Genomic DNA, 17,571 nt, shown 5'->3' with positions numbered 1-17,571 from the left:
TTGTGTGTCAATTTCCTCCCACATCCCTCATGCCCTTCCCTAGATGGCAAGTAATCCAATGTATGTTAAACACGTTAGAAATATATATTGAATCCAATATATGCATATGTATTTGTACAATTATCATGCTGCACAAGAAAAAATCAAATCAAACCAGTAAAAAAAAAAAGTGAAGCAAAAGAAAAAGCAAGCATACAGCAACAAAAAATGAGAATGCTATGCTGTGAACCACATTGAGTTCCCACTGTCCACTCTCTAGGTATAGATGGCTATCTTCATCACTGAACAATTGAACTGGTTTGAATCATTTCACTGTTGAAGAGAGACATGTTCATAAGAATTGATCATCATATAATATTTATATTGTCATGTATAATGATCTCCTGGTTCTGCTCATTTCACTTAGCATCAGCTCCTGTAAGTCTCTTCAAGGCTATCTGAAATCATCCTGCTGGTTTTTTCTTACAGAATAATAATATTCCAAAATATTCATATACCATAATTCATTCAGCCAATTCTCCAACTGATGGGAAGCAATTCAGTTTCCAGTTTCTTGCCACTACAAATAGGGTTGCCACAAACATTTTTGTACAAGTTGGTCCCTTTCCATCCTTTTAGATCTCTTTGGGATATAACCCAGCAGAAACACTGCTGCATCAGGGGTTTGATAACTTTTTGAAAATAATTCAAAATTGCTCTCCAAAATGGTCGGATCCATTCATAGTTTCACAAATGTAGCGAGCTGTCGTCTCCAGAAGCTGCTGGATCGTTCTCTGGGAAGAGATCTGCTGTGTCTATTCAAATCTCTCAGACAGATTCTTCTTCCTGTAGTGAACCATTGTCTCCAGGCAGTTGCTGTTAACTCTTGTCCAGAGAAGTGACTTCCCTTCCTGCAGAGAGCCCCGTCAAGCCCTGATGCAATTCAGAGTCTTCTCCTCTTCCTGGAGTGCTGTCCTCTTTATCCTCCCAGAGAATGGGTGTGGAATAATGCAAGGGCTTCTGGAAGAACCACCCCAGCCAATGAGCTTGCCCCCTCTATCAAGTCAACCTGAGTTCTCACCTTGTAATTGTCCAGAAAACCTGAATTCTCACCTTGTCACTGTCCAGACAACCTGAGTTCTCACTTAGTAATCCTAACACACAAACAATCTATTATTGTCTAAGTTTTCCCACATCCCCTTCAACATCCATCATTATCTTTTCCTGTCATCTTAGCCAATCTGAGAGGCATGTAGTGGTATCTCAGAGTTGTTTTAATTTGCATGTCTCTGATTCATAGTTATTTAGAACACCTTTTCATATGACTACAAATAGTTTAAATTTCTTCATTTGAAAATTGTTCATATCCTTTGACCATTTATTGAGTCATTACTCCATATATTTTAGAAATGAAGCCTTTATCAGAACCTTTCAATGTAAAAATGTTTTTTGAGTTTGTTGCTTCCCTTCTAATCTTGTCTGCATTAGTTTTCTTTGTACATTTTTTTTCATTATAGCTTTTTATTTACCAGATATATGCATGGTAATTTTACATCATTGACAATTGCCAAAACTTTTGTTCCAATTTTCTCCCTCTTTCCCCTCACTGCCTCCCCCTGATGGCAGGTTGAACAATACATGTTAAATATGTTAAAGTATAAATTAAATACTACATATATATATATATATATATATATATATATATATATATATATATATATATATATATACATGTCCAAAAAGTTGTTTTGCTGTACAAAAAGAGTCAGACTTTGAAATAGTGTACAATTATCCTGTGAAGGAAATAAAAAAATGCAGGCAGACAAAAATAGAGGGATTGGGAATTCTGTGTAGTAATCCATGGTCATCACCAGAGTTCTTTTGCTGGGTATAGCTGGTTCAATTCACTACTGCTCTATTGGAACAGATTTGATTCATCTCATTGTTGAAGATGACCACGTCCATCAGAATACATCCTCATACAGTATCATTGTTGAGGTATATAATGATCTCCTGGTCCTACTCATTTCACTTAGCATCAGTTCATCTAAGTCTCTCCAGGCCTTTCTGAAATCATTCTGTTGGTCATTTCTTACACAACAATAATGTTCCATAATATTCATACATCACAATTTATTCAGCCATTCTCCAATTGATGGACATTGACTCATTTTCCAGTTTATGGCCACAACAAGGAGGACTGCCACAAACATTTTTGCACATACAGGTCTCTTTCCCTTCTTTAAAATCTCTTTGGAATATAAGACCAGTAGTAACACTGCTGGATCAAAGAGTATGCACAGTTTAATAACTTTTTAGTTTCAAATTGCTCTCCAGAATGGCTGGATGGATTCACAATTCCACCAACAAAGTATCAGTGTCCCAGTTTACCCACATCCCCTCCAACATTGAGCATCATCCTTCCCTGTCATTCTAGCCAATCTGACAGGTGTATAATGGTATCTCAGAGTTGTCTTAATTTTCATTTCTATGATTAAAATGAATTGGAGCATTTTCACATGGCTAGAAATAGTTTCCCTTTCTTCAGCTGAAAATTGTCTGTTCATATCCTTTGACCATTTATCAATGGAGAATGGCTGGATTTCTCATAAATTTGTGTCAATTCTCTATATATTTTGGAAATAAGACCTTTTTCAGAACCTTTGACTGTAAAAATGTTTTCCCAGTGTATTGCTTCTCTTCTAATCTTATCTGCATTAGTTTTGTTTTTATAAAAACTTTTCAATTTGATATAATCAAAATTTTCTGTTTTGTGATCAATAATTTTCTCTACTTCTCCTTTGGTCATGAATTTATTCCTTTTCCACAAGTCTGAGAGTTAAACTATCCTATGTTTCTCTAGTTCATTTATAATCTCATTCTTTATGCCTGGGTCATGAATCATTTTGACCTTATTTGCTGTACAATGTTAAGTGTGGGTCCATACTAATTTCTGTCATACAAATTTGCAATTTTCCCAGTAATTTTTGTCAAACATCAAGTTCTTATCCTAAAAGCTGGGGTCTTTGGGTTTGTCAAACACCAGAGTATTAAGGTTATTGACTGTGAACCTAACCTATTCCACTCATCAGCTAGTCAATTTCTTAGCCAATACCAAATGGTTTTGGTAACTGCTGCTTTATAATATAATTTTAGATCTGGTACAGCTAGACCACCTTCATTTGATTCTTTTTTTCATTAATTCCTTTGAAATTCTTGACCTATTGTTTTTCCATATGAACTTTGTTGTTATTTTTTCTAGGTCATTAAAATAGTTTTTTGGGAGTCTGATTGGTATAGCACTAAATAAATGGATTAGTTTAGGTAGTATTGTCATCTTTATTATATTTTCTCTCCCTATCCAAGAGCATTTAATATTTTTCCAATTGGTTAGATCAGACTTAATTTGTGTGGAAAGTGTTTTGTAGTTTTCCTCATATAATTTCTTATTTTCCCTTGGCAGATAGATTCCTAAATATTTTTTATACTATCAGTAGTTACTTTAAATGGAATTTCTCTCTGTAACTCTAATTATTGGACTTTGTTAGTGACATCAAAAAATGCTGATGATTTATACAGATTTATTTTGTATCCTGACACTTTGCTAAAGTTCTGAATTATTTCTAATAGCTTTTTAGGAGATTCTTTGGGGTTCTCTATGTATGCCATCTTATCATCCGCAAAAAGTGATAATTTGGTTTCCTCATTACCTACTCTGATTCCTTGAATCTCTTTCTCGGCTCTTATTGCTGAGGCTAGTGTTTCTAATACAATATTGAATAGTAATGGTGAAAGTGGACAACCTTGTTTCACCCCTGATCTTAATGGGAATGGTTGCAATCTTTCTCCATTACATATGATGCTTATTGATGGTTTTAAATAGATGCTACTGATTATCTTAAGGAAAAGTCCATTTATTCCTATACTCTCAAATGTTTTTAATAGGAATGAACGCTGGATTTCATCAAATGCTTTTTTCTGCAACTATTGAGATGTTCATATGTTTTTTGTTAATTGGGTTATGAATATGGCCAATTATACTGATAATTTCCCTAATATTGAACTAGCCCTGCATTCCTGGTATAAATTGCACTTGTTTATGGTGTATTATCCTGGGGATGATTTTCTGTAGTCTTTTTACTAATATCTTAATTAAGATTTTAGCATCAATATTCATTAAGGAGATTGGTCTATAATTTTCTTTCTCTGTTTTCAGTCTACCTGGTTTAGGTATCAGTATCATGTCTGTGTCATAAAATAAATTTGGTAGGACTCCTTCATTCCCTATTTTTTCAAATACTTTATATAGTATTGGGGCTAATTGTTCTTTAAATGTTTGATAGAATTCACACGTAAATCCATTTGGTCCTGGGGATTTTTTTCATAGGGAGATGATTAATAGTTTGTTCTATTTCTTTTTCTGAAACAGGACTATTTAAGCAATTTACTTCCTCCTCTGTTAATGTGAGAAGCCTATATTTTTGTAGGTAGTCATCCATTTCACTTAGGTTATCAAATTTATTGGCATAAAGTTGGGCAATGTAACTCCTTATTATTACTCTAATTTCATCTTCATTGGTGGAAAGTTCCTCCCTTTTGATTTTTAAGACTAACAATTTTATTTTCCTCTTTCCTTTTTCTAATCATATTCACCAAAGTTTTATCTATTTTATTGTTTTTTTTTTATTTTTTTAAAGAATACATTTCATTCTTTTTTTAAAATTAATTTTATACTTATACCTGTTTTTTTTTTTTTTAACAGTACATATGCATGGGTAATTTTTTACAACATTATTCCTTGCACTCACTTCTCTTATGAATTTTTCCCTCTTCCATCCTCCCCTCCCTAGATTGCAAGCAGTCCCATACATGTTAAATATATTATAGTATATCCTAGGTACAATGTATGTGTGTAGAAATGAATTTCTTATTGCACCAGAAGAACTGGATTCAGAAGGTAAAAATAACCTGGGAAGACAAAACAAAAGTGCAAACAGTTTACACTCATTTCCCAGTGTTCCTTCTCTGGGTGTAACTCATTCTGTCCATCATTGATCAATTGGATCTGAGTTAGATCTTCTCTATGTTGAAGACATCCACTTAAATCAGAATACATCTTCATACATTATCTTTGTTGAAGTGTATAATGATCTCCTAGTTCTATTCATTTAACTCAGCATCAGTTGATGTAAGTCTTTCCAAGCCTCTCTGTATTCATCCTGTTGGTCATTTCTTACAGAACAACAATATTCCATAACATTCATATACCATAATTTACCCAACCATTCTCCATTTGATGGGCATCCATTCATTTTCCAGTTTCTAGCCACTACATAAAGGGCTGCCACAAACATTTTGGCACATACATGTTCCTTTCCCTTCTTTAGTATTTCCTTGGGACATAAGCCCAGTAGTAGCACTGCTGGATCAAAGGGTATGCACAGTTTGATAACTTTTTGGGCATAATTCCAGATTGCTCTCCAGAATGGTTGGATTCTTTCACAATTCCACCAACAATGCATCAGTGTCCTAGTTTTCCAACATCCCCTCCAACTTTCATCATTATTTTTTCCTGTCATCTTTGCCAATCTTACAGATGTGTAGTGGTATCTCAGAGTTATCTTAATTTGGATCCTCTGATCAATAGTGTTTTGGAACACTCTTTCATATGAGTGGAAATAGTTTCAATTTCATCATCTGAAAATTGTCTGTTCATATCCTTTGACCATTTATGAATTGGAAAATGGCTTGATTTCTTATAAATTAGAATCAATTCTCTGTATATTTTCGAGATGAGACCTTTATCAGAACCTTTAACTATAAATATGCTTTCCCAATTTGTTATTTCCCTTCTAATATTCTTTGCATTAGTTTTGTTTGTACAAAAGCTTTTTAATTGGATGTAATCAAAATTTTCTATTTTGTGATCAATAATGATCTCTAGTTCTCCTTTGGTCACAAATTCCTTCCTCCTCCACAGGTCTGAGAGGTAAACTGTCCTCCAATTTATTTTATTTTTTTATATTTTTTAAAAATTAATTTTATAGTAATAATTTTTGACAATATATATGCATGAGTAATTTTTTAATAACATTATCTCTTGTATTCATTTTTCCAGATTTTCCCTTCCCTCCTTCTACTTCCTCCCCTAGATGACAGGCAATCTCATACATTTTACATGTGTTACAGTATAACGTAGATATAATATATGTGTGTAAATCCAATTTTCTTGTTGCACGTTAAGTATTGGATTCCGAATGTATAAGCAGCCTGGGTAGATAGACAGTAGTGCCAATATTTTACATTCAATTCCCAGTGTTCCTTCTCTAGGTGTAATTGTTTCTGTCCCTCATTGATCAGCTGGAAGTGAGTTGGATCTTCTTTATGTTGAAGATATCCACTTCCATCAGAATACATCTTCATACAGTATTGTTGTTGAAGTTTATAGTGATCTTCTAGTTCTGCTCATTTCACTCAGCATCTGTTCATGCAAGTCTCTCCAAGCTTTTCTGAATTCATCCTGCTGGTCATTTCTTACAGAGCAATATATTCCATAGCCTTCATATACCATAATTTACCTAACCATTCTCCAATTGATGGACATTATCCTCCAATTTATTTATGATCTCGTTCTTTATGTGTAAATCATGGACCCATTTTGATCTTATCTTAATATGTGGTGTTAAGTGTGGGTACATGCCTAGTTTCTGCCATACTAATTTCCAATTTTCCCAGCAGTTTTTGTCAAATAATGAATTCTTATCCAAAAGGTTGGAATCTTTGGGTTTGTCAAACACTAGATTGGGATAATTGTTCACTATTTTGTCCTGTGAACCTAACCTATTCCACTGATTAACTAGTCTATTTCTTAGCCAATACCAAATGCTTTTGGTAACTGCTGCTTTATAATATACCTTTAGATCAGGTACAGCTAGGCCACCTTCATTTGATTTTTTTTTCATTAATTTCCTTGAAATCCTCGACCTCTTTTTCTTTTATATGTATTTTGTTTTTATTTTTTCTAGGTCACTAAATAGTTTCTTGGGAGTCTGATTGATATAGCACTAAATAAATAGATTAGTTTAGGGAGTATTTTCATCTTTATTATATTCGCTCGGCCTATCCAAGAGCACTTAATATTTTTCCAATTATTTAAATCTGATTTTATTTTTGTGGCAAGTTTTTTTGTAATTTTGCTCATATAATTCCTGACTTTCCTTTGGTAGATATATTCTCAAATATTTTATACTATCGACAATTATTTTGAATGGAATTTCTCTTTGCTGTTGGATTGTGTTGGTAATGTATAAAAATGCTGAGGATTTATGTGGATTTATTTTGTATCCTGCAACTTTGCTAAAGTTATGTATTATTTCTAATAGCTTTTTAGCAGAGTCTTTGGGGTTCTCTAAGTATACCATTATATCATCTGCAAAGAGTGATAGTTTGCTCATTACCTACTCTAAATCCTTTAATCTCTTTCTCAGCTATTCTTGCCAAGCTTAGCATTTCTAGTACAATATTGAATAGTAATGGGGATAGTGGGCAACCTTGTTTCACTTCTGATCTTACTGGGAAAGGTTTCAGTTTATCACCATTATATATGATGTTTACTGATGATTTTAAATACATGCTCCTTATTATTTTAAGGAATAGTCCATTTATTCCTATACTCTCAAGTGTTTTTAGTAGGAATGGGTGTTGAATTTTATCAAATGCTTTTTTGGATCTATTGAAATGATTATAGGTTTTTTTGTTAATTTGGTTATTGATATAGTCGATTACACTAATCGTTTGCTTAATATTGAACCAGTCCTGCATTCCTGGTATAAATCCCACTTGGTAATAGTGTATTATCCTGGGGTGATTTTCTGTTGTGTTTTTGCTAATATATTATTTAAGCTTTTAACATCAATATTCATTAGGGAGATTGGTATATTATTTTCTTTCTCTGTTTTAAGTATCAATACCTGGTTTAAGTATCAATACCATGTCTGTGTCATAAAAGGAATTTGGTAGAACTCCTTCAATCCCTATTTTTTCAAATACTTTATATAGCATTGGCTTAATTGTTCTTTAAATGTTTGGTAGAATTCACATGTAAATCCATCTGTTCCTGGGGATTTTTTCTTAGGGAGTTGGTTAATAGCTTGTTCTATTTCTTTTTCTGAAATGGGAATATTTGGACTATTTACTTCTTCCTCTGTTAATCTGGGCAAGCTATATTTTTGCATTTTTTCTTCCATTTCTTTTAATTTATCAAATTTATTGGCATAAAATTGGGCAAAGTTACTCCTAATTATTTTTCTAATTTCTTCTTCATTAGTAGCAAGTTTTCCCTTTTCATTTTTTATGACTAACAATTTGCTTTTACTCTTTCCTTTTTTAAATCAGATTTAGTAAGGGTTTGTCTATTTTGTTCATTTTTTCATAGAACCAACTCTTAGTTTTATTAATCACTTCAATAGTTTTTTTTTTAACTTTCAATTTCATTAATCTCTCCTTTTATTTTTAGAATTTCAAGTTTCGTGTTTGTTTGGGGCTTGTTAATTTGTCCCTTTTCTAGCATTTTTAGTTGTAAGCCCAATTCATTGGTCTTCTCTTTCTCTATTTTATTAAAGTATGCCTTTAGAGATATAAAATTGCCCCTAAGTACTTCTTTGGATGTATCCCATACATTTTGGTATGATGTCTCATTATTGTCATTTTCTTGGGTTTAGTTATTAATTATGTCTATGATTTGCAGTTTCCCCAATCATTCTTTAGTATGAGATTATTTAGTTTCCAATTATTTTTGTTCTCTTTTCCCCTGCCTTTTTATTGACTGTAATTTTCATTGCATTGTGGTCTGAAAAGGATTCATTTACTTTCTGCCTTACTGCATTTGATTTTGAGGTTTTTATGTCCTAATATATGGTCAATTTTTGTATAGGTTCCATGAACTGCTGAGAAGACAGTGTACTCCCTTTTTTCCATTTAGCTTTCTCCAAAGATCTAACATATCAAACTTTTCTAGTATTCTATTTACCTTTTTTACTTCTTTCTTATTTATTTTGTGGTGTGATTTATCTAATTCTGAGAGTGCAAGGTTGAGATTGCCCACCATTATAATTTTGTTGCCTATTTCTTCTTGAAGTTCTCTTAATTTTTCTTTTAAGAATTTAGATGCTGCACCACTTGGTGCGTATATGTTTAATATTGATACAGCTTCATTATCTATGCTACCCTTTAGCAAGATACTGTGTCCTTCCTTATCTTTTTTAATTAGATCAGTTTTTGCTTTTGCTTCATCTGAAATGAGGATGGCTTCCCCAGCTTTTTTGGCTTCACCTGAAGCATAGTAGATTCTGCTCCAACCTTTTACCTTTATTCTGTATGTATCAACCTGCTTCAAGTGTGTTTCCTGTAAACAGCATATAGTAGGATTCTGACATTTAATCCAGTCTGCTAAATGCTTCCTCTTTATGGGGGAGTTTCCCCCATTCTCATTTATGGTTAGAATGACTAATTCTATATTGCTTGCCATCCTGTTAACCCATGTTTATGCTTTTCTCCTTTCCTTCCCCCTTCCTCTCTTCCCAGTATTAAATTTGTGAGCACCACTTGTTTTTCATAACTCTCCCTTTTTAGTATCCCTCCCCCACCTTAAAGTTCCTCTTTCTATTTTACCCCATTTTTTTCCACAATTTCTATATTCCCTTCCCCTTAGCTTACTCCTTCTCTTTTGACTTTTTCCCTCCCACTTTCAATGAAGTGGAAGGAGTTTCACCATAAATCAAATATGTCCATTGATACACACTCTGTTCATCTCCCTCCTTTCTTTCTTTCAGATATAATAGGTTACCTTTGCCTCTTCATGAGATGTAGTATCACCACTTTCCCCTTTTGTATGATATAATTTCCTTTCCACCTCTAGTTTCTAGAGCAGATTATACATGTGTTCATTATATATCTTTATGGAAGAATTATAGTTCTCAAGATTTCTTTTTCCCTTTTTAGAAATCTCTTGAATTTGTTTGGAGATCAAACTTTTTGTGTAGATCCAGTTTTTCATCAAGAATAGATGGAGTTCATTTATTTTTTTAAATGTCCATCTTCTTCCTTGGAAAATGATGCTCATTTTTTCTGGGTAAGTTATTCTTGGCTACATACCAACTTCCTTAGCCTTTCAGAATGTCATATTCCTGGCCCTTCGCTCCTTCAATGTGGATGTTGCTGGATCCTAGGTTATCCTTATTGTGACTTCTCCATGTCTGAATTAATTTTTTTTCTGACAGCTTCCAATATTTTTTCCTTTGTCTGATGGTTCTTGAACTTGGCCACTATATTTCTTGGCATTTTGATTTTAGAGTCCCTTTCAGTAGGTGATTGATGATTTTTTTCAATGTCTATTTTACCCTCTGTTTCTAAAATGTCTGGGAAGTTTTCTTTGATAATTTCCTGGAAAATAGTGTCCAGGCTCTTTTTTTCTTCATATTTTTCAGGGAGTCTAATTATTCTCAGATTGTCTTTCCTGAATCTATTTTCCAGGTCTGTTGTCTTGACAATAAGGTACTTGACATCCTTTTCCATTGTTTCATTTTTCTGGTTTTGCTTGACTAATTCTTGGTTTCTCCTTGAGTTATTCAATTCTACTTGTTCAGTTCTGATTTTCAATGATGTATTTTCTTCACTCACTTAATTTATATCTTTTTGTAATTGTCCAATTGAGTTTTTAGGTGAGTTTTTTTTTTTCTTCTATGGAATATTTTTTTCCATTTCATCAATTTTATTTTTTAGAGTTATTTTCTTTTTCCAACTCATTAATCCTGTTTTCCTTTGAGTTGTTTACCTTTTCCAATTCACTAAATTTGTTTGTCTATGATTTGATTTCATTATCCACTCTGTCTTTAAATGCGTGGGATGACTTATCCAGACTCTCTTGCCAAGCTTCCCCTTCCTTTTCCAATTTCTCTTCTAGCTCTTTTGTGAGAGCCTTTTTGATTTCCTCTATGAGAGGTTTGTGTATTGAGTAGCAGATCATATCCCCCTTTGGGGATTCTTCTGGAGACAGTCTGTTTTTAGTCTCCTCAGTGTTTGAAGTCTGCTCTCTATCCATATAGAAGCTGTCAATGGTTAGAGCCCTTTTTAAATTTTTTGTTCATTTTTTCAGAGCAGAATCAAAGAAAACAAACTGACAAGAAAAACAATTGGACTGCTTTTTTTTTTGGGGGGGGGTGATGGAGGTGGATGGTGTAACCGGGCTTTCTCTACAGATTTTGGGAGATAGCAGCGAGGCACTAACAGGACAGTGATGGCTGTGCTGGGTCTGTGTTCTGAGACTCTGAGAATTTAACAACGTGCTGAGTCACTCCAGGTGGGGGTAAGTGTAGCCAGGTCCCGAGAGACTCTAGCTTTTGGGGATTTTATTCTTTACTGTGTTTACAGCTTCTCTTCTGATCCTGGATTGCTGCCAAGACAGAATATCCACATTTGGGTAAAGGTCTTTCCACTGATACAGCAGAGATGGCACCCCTCCCCCTACAGTCCGAGCAGTGTGAGCTGCCTGCTTCACCCTTGCTACTTGCCCTAAGTTTGTGTGTAGTCTGTTTCTCCTTTCCCCCGAGCAAAAAAAGACCGTCTCTGGTGAATTTCAAGGATGTCTTCTGTTCATAATTATTTGTGGGGTTTTTTTCTGATCAAGCATTAATTTTGAGGCTTGTCATGAAATAAATTCTGAGAGAAAATGTGGAGCTCAAGCAGCTGTGTGCCTCCTCTCCACCATCTTGGCTGGAATTCCCAATTGAGTTTTTAAATGAGTTGTTTTGCACTATGGAATTTTTTTTCCATTTCCATATTTTTTTTAAAAAAATGAGTTATTTTCTTTTCCATTTTATACATCCTACTTTCCTGAGAGCTCTTTACCTTTTCCAATTCACAAATTCTGTTTTCCTGCACTTCCTGGGGGATTTTTACCTTTTCTAATTCACATTTCAGGAAATTGTTACTCTCTTGCATAGCTTTTCTTTCCTTTCCCCATTTTTCTTCTAGCTCTCTTTTAAGGTTTTTAATAGTCTCTTTTTGAAGAACCTTTTGTGTTGGGTACCAACAATTGTCTGGATACTGTCTGTTATTAGTCTCCTCAGGGTTGAAAACCTGCTCTCTTTCTATATAGAAGCTATTGAATATCCTTTTGATTTTTTTACTCATTTTTTAAAACCTTTAGGGTTGGCCTTCAGGGTCAGGAGTTTACCAGCTTCATCTGCAAAGCAGAGATAATTGCCAACTGGCTACAAAGAGGGGTGAGGTATGGAAGCGCTTGGTGAAAGCGTCCCCCACCAGAAGTGACTCAGGCCTGCATGGCCAAGCTGCTGAAGTGCCCTGTGAAGAACCCTACTATATGGATTAGTGACTGCCCTGAGGCTAGAGGCTGAGTAGTGAGAGTGTCAACTACCCCAAGCCAAAGCCTGCTATGGGGTTGTGGGTAATAGTAGTTGCCCAGTGAGTTCCCACACAGCACTGGAAGTGGCTCTGCCTAGGGAAGCATAGTGTGGAAGTTCTATTGCCCCAGGCCGAGCCTCCCACTGTGCAGATTAGAGGCTGCCCAGGTCTACATCCATATAGCCATATAAATTAATGACTGCCTGCTAGAGGCCTGTGCTGCAGATTGCCGTTGCACAGCTATGCTGTGACCTATGCTGAATCACTTCTGGTTTTGAGAGTGTAAAGCCAGATCTTGTTAAGTTCTGGCATTTTTAGAGTATCCTCTACCTTTGTTTTTAATTTCTCTGCTGGTCTACTACTTTGTAATCAAGGCAGAGCAGTCAGACTGTGGCAGAGTTGTGTCTATAACTTTTGTAGCCACAGAGGTCACCTCCGCCCTTGGTCGGCTCTGGACAGTAGTTTCTCCAATTTCCCAGCTAGAGCTGATCTGCTCCAGCCCCTCAGGACAAACCTGCTCTGACGGTCTTCCAGATTATCTTTGGCTGGTGAGTTATTGTACTTCTAATCTTTGTGAATTTTACCAGTCAAGTGCTATTTTTGAGGCTGAATTTAATAATTGGTCATGAGGGCATTAGAGGAGCTTAGAATGTGCCTTCTCTACCATTTTGGCTCTGCCCCCTTTTCCTGCCATCTTAGCCAATCTGATTGGTGTGAGGTAGTACATCAAAGCTTTAATTTACACTTCTCTAATCAATAGTGATTTAAAGCATTTTTCATATAAGTATAGATGGCTTTAATTTTGTCACCTGAAAATTGTCTGTTTATATCTTTTGATCATTTATCAGAGAATTACTTGTATACTTATAAATTTGACCTGGTTCTTTATGTATTTTACAAAGACACCTTTATTAGAAATGCTTATGGTAAAGAATTTTTTTTTCAACTTTGTACTTCCCTTTTAATCATCTTTCAAATGGTTTTGATTATGCAAACACTTTTAAATTGGTTTGTGTAAAGTTTTTCATTTTACCTTTCATAATGCTTTCTACTTCTTCTAGGATAAACATTTGAATTTTTGCAAAAGGTTTTTGGATGGTCTTTTAGGTTTTTCTAAGTATATCATTGTATCACTTGCAAAGAGTTATTTGAGTTATTTTATTTTTTAATTGCCTATTCTAATTATTTTAATTTTTTCTTTTCTTATTGCTAAAGCACCATTTCTAATACAATGTTGAATATTGATTATAATCGCCATACTTGTTTCATCTCTAATCTTATTGGGAATGTGTCCAGCTTCTCTCTGTTACAAATTATGCTTGCTATATGTTTTAGATAGATACTGCTTCTTATTTTTTTATGAAAGGTTCTTTTTTCTCTGTCTTCTTCAGTATTTTTAATAGAAATTGGTGCTGTATTTTCTCAAAAGCTTTTTCTGCATCTGTTGAGATTATCATATGATTTCTATTGGTTTTGTTATTGATGTAATTGATCTTAGTATTATTTTTCCTGATATTGAACCACCTCTGCATTCCTAGAATTAATACCAAGAATTTTTTTTTATTTTGTTAGTTTTTTTTCATAAAACCAGCTCTTAATTTTGTTTATTAGTTTAATAATTTTCTTATTAATCTCTCTTTTGAGTTTCAGAATTTCTAATTTTGTATTTATTTGGGAGTTTTTAATTTGTTCTTTTTCTAGCCTTTTTAGTTATATGCCTAACACATTGACTTCCTTTTTTTTTTTCTGTTTAACTAATGTAGTTATTTAGAGATATAAAATTTCCCTTAAGAAATGCTTTGGCTTCATGCTAAATTTATTTTTAGTGTTTTCTTCCAATAATTTTTATATTTCCTTTTCCAAATTCTCCTACAAAGGTCTCATTTTCTTTCTTTATTTTTCTTTTAACTATTATTTAAGATATTTTTGGAATTCTTCCAAGAGAGGCTTGTCAAATGGAGATTAATTTATATTAGCCTTGGGGCTTCATCTGGAGGTTTTGCCTTTAGTGTCCTCAGAATTTGAGGTTTCTTCTTTCATTCTTTATAAAAGCTATCTATTGTCAGAGTTCTTTTTTCTTTTTTGCTAATTTTTAAAGTTTGAGGTCTGCTCTTAGGACAAAAGGGAAATTTCCCGAGTTTCCTCTACAGGTGTAGCTAGCTTTATGCTGGCCTTAGGGCAATGTTTCTCACTTCTTTCCCCCACTGGGTGGACATGAACACATTCCACATTATTTTGAGGTTCAGGAACTCATTATTTACCTTTGGTATTTGCTTTGAATATCTCACAATTAGTCTGCTGATCTACAGGCTTCTGACCAAGGTCAGAGTAGCCAGTGCTGCTGAATTTTAGCTCAGAGCCTCCCAGTAGATTCCTCTGACACATGGAGGCCTTTCCACCCTGGATCCTTGCACTGAGCTTGTGCTTTGCTGCCTCCTCCTTTCCTTATCCCCACCCCAATACCAGATTGAAACAGACCCTTTCTGAAGTTCTTTCAAAATATATTTTCTGTTTGTTTTTCTCCAAATATTTGTAGGTTCTGTTACTTCAAGACCAGTTCAGAGACTTGATCTGGTGCTGATCTGAAAGAAGCCAGGAAGAACTCAAAGAAAGAGCTGTCTACTCTCTGCCATCTTGGCTCTGAGCACTTTCCCCTTATTTCTTTATACATTTTAGAAAGTGCTATATGCTTCATGATATATATGTAGTGTTGCCTATTTAACCTATTACCATTGTGAATAGGTTTTCAGCTGAACCAAACTATCTTTCCCCTTTAATGCCTCTCTGTCTATTCTTCCTCTGTACTTCATTTGTATATTTACTATTTTTACCTTTTTCTAGGCAGTTTTGCTTTTTCAGAGTCAGATCATGTTCTACTTTGTGACAATCTTTCTTTTGAGTTTACCAATTACTGATGTCAATTTTAAATGTGTTGTAATTTTTGTATAAAAAACATAAATGATTTATCAGTGTTAAGTTCCTTGAAATTGATTTTTGATATTGCCTCTTTTATGTTAAACTTTCTATGAATTTGGAGTTGCTTGAACATTCTGAAAATATGTATATTCATTGAAAATCCTTTTTTTTTCCATTCAGTATTATGGATGATTTTGCTAGGTATAATATTTTTGGCCACAGGCCTCATTTTGTTTACTAGTATATATATATATATATATATATATATATATATATATATATATATATATATATATATATATAATTCCAGCACCTCTTATCTTTTATTGTGGCTACTGTTAAGTTTTCTACAATTCTAAGTATAGCTCCAGCATATTTGAATTTTTTGTTTTTTTGTTTTTTCTTATAGAGTTTTCTCTTTGATTTTGGGGTTTCAAAAATTGGCAATAACATTCCTATATGTTTTCCACAAAGGATCTCTTGAGAGGATTATTTTTTCTATTTCTACTTTACCCTCCTGTTTGATCATTCTAAGGTAATTTTTTGAATTGTTTCTTGCATTTTTAGTTGAAGGGTCTTTTTTTTTTTTTTTGGCCACAGCTTTCAGATAGCCAAATTATTCTTTTATTTTCTCTTCTCAATCTGTTCATCAACTCTGCTCATTTTTCCTTCAAAATGTTTAACATTTTGTTCTTTTTTTTTTCAATTTTTATGTTCAGTTTTGTTATTTATTGATATCTTATAGGTTCACTTGATTTCTTATAAGTTCCTTGTCTATTTCTAATTTCAATTTCTTTCATCCTTAAGACTTTATATCTCTTTTGGTAATTGTTTAACTTTTTTCCAAAATCTTTTTTTTTTCCCTGAGATGGTTTTTATTTATTTATTTATGCTTTTTACTCAATATCCTTCATTTGGTTTTTAAAATTATTTTTTGAGTTCTATATATTATCTCTGGGCAGGGAGTCATTAATGTTACTCTTTAGTGTAGAAGAAGCTTTTTAAAAAGTGTTCTCATCTGAATATGGACAATGATCTTACCTATTTCCATAGTAGGTTTTTATGGTTCAGTTCTTTTTTTACTGGTTCATCTTTTTTTTTTTAATTTTATAATTGTACATTTTTTGACAGTATATATGCATGAGTAATTTTTTTATAACATTATCCCTTGTATTCATTTTTCCAGATTTTCCCCTCTCTCCCTCTACTCCCTTCCCTAGATGACAGGCAATCTCATACATTTTACATGTGTTACAGTATAACCTAGATATAATATATGTGTGTAAATCCAATTTTCTTGTTGCACATTAAGTATTGGATTCCGAAGGTATAAGTAACCTGGGTAGATAGACAGTAGTGCTAATATTTTACATTCAATTCCCTGTGTTCCTTCTCTGGGTGTAGTTGTTTCTGTCCATCATTGATCAGCTGGAAGTGAGTTGGATCTTCTTTATGTTGAAGATATCCACTTCCATCAGAATAGATCTTCATACAGTATTGTTGTTGGAGTGTATAGTGATCTTCTGGTTCTGCTCATTTCACTCAGCATCAGTTCATGCAAGTCTCTCCAAGCCTTTTTGAATTCATCCTGCTGGTCATTTCTTACAGAGCAATAATATTCCTTAGCCTTCATATACTATAATTTACCCAACCATTCTCCAATTGATGGACATCCATTCATCTTCCAGTTTCTAGCCACTATGTAAAGAGCTGCTACAAACATTTTGGCATACACAGGTCCCTTTCCCCTCTTTAGTATCTCTTTGGGATATAAGCCCAGTAGTTGCACAGCTGGATCAAAGGGTATGCACAGTTTGATAACTTTTTGGGCATAGTTCCAGATTGCTCTCCAGAATGGTTGGATTCTTTCACAACTCCACCAACAATGCATTAGTGTCCCAGTTTTCCCACATCCCCTCCAACATTTATCATTATTTGTTCCTCTCATCTTAGCCAATCTGACAGGTGTGTTATTTTTTTAAATGAGAAGTATTAATATAAGCACCTCTAATTATGGGGTGAAGGGATGGCGTCTACAGCCTCTGAAATGGAATCCCAAACCAATAACTCACCCTCTTTAAGTGCCAGCCCCAATGCCACTGAAGTCCTGGTAGGCTTGCTCCTTCTCATCCAGGACTGCAATTCTGCAGCACAGCTGGGTGCAACATTCTTAAGAAATAAAGGTTCCCTTAGTCTTACCTAAATTGAGCACCCAACTCCTCAAGCTGTCCTGGAGGTAAAAGTGTCTCTGGTTGC

Source organism: Sminthopsis crassicaudata, chromosome 5, assembly GCF_048593235.1.
Source record: "Sminthopsis crassicaudata isolate SCR6 chromosome 5, ASM4859323v1, whole genome shotgun sequence".
In the NCBI taxonomy this organism is placed as follows: Eukaryota; Metazoa; Chordata; class Mammalia; order Dasyuromorphia; family Dasyuridae; genus Sminthopsis; species Sminthopsis crassicaudata.
This window is presented reverse-complemented; position numbering follows the sequence as displayed.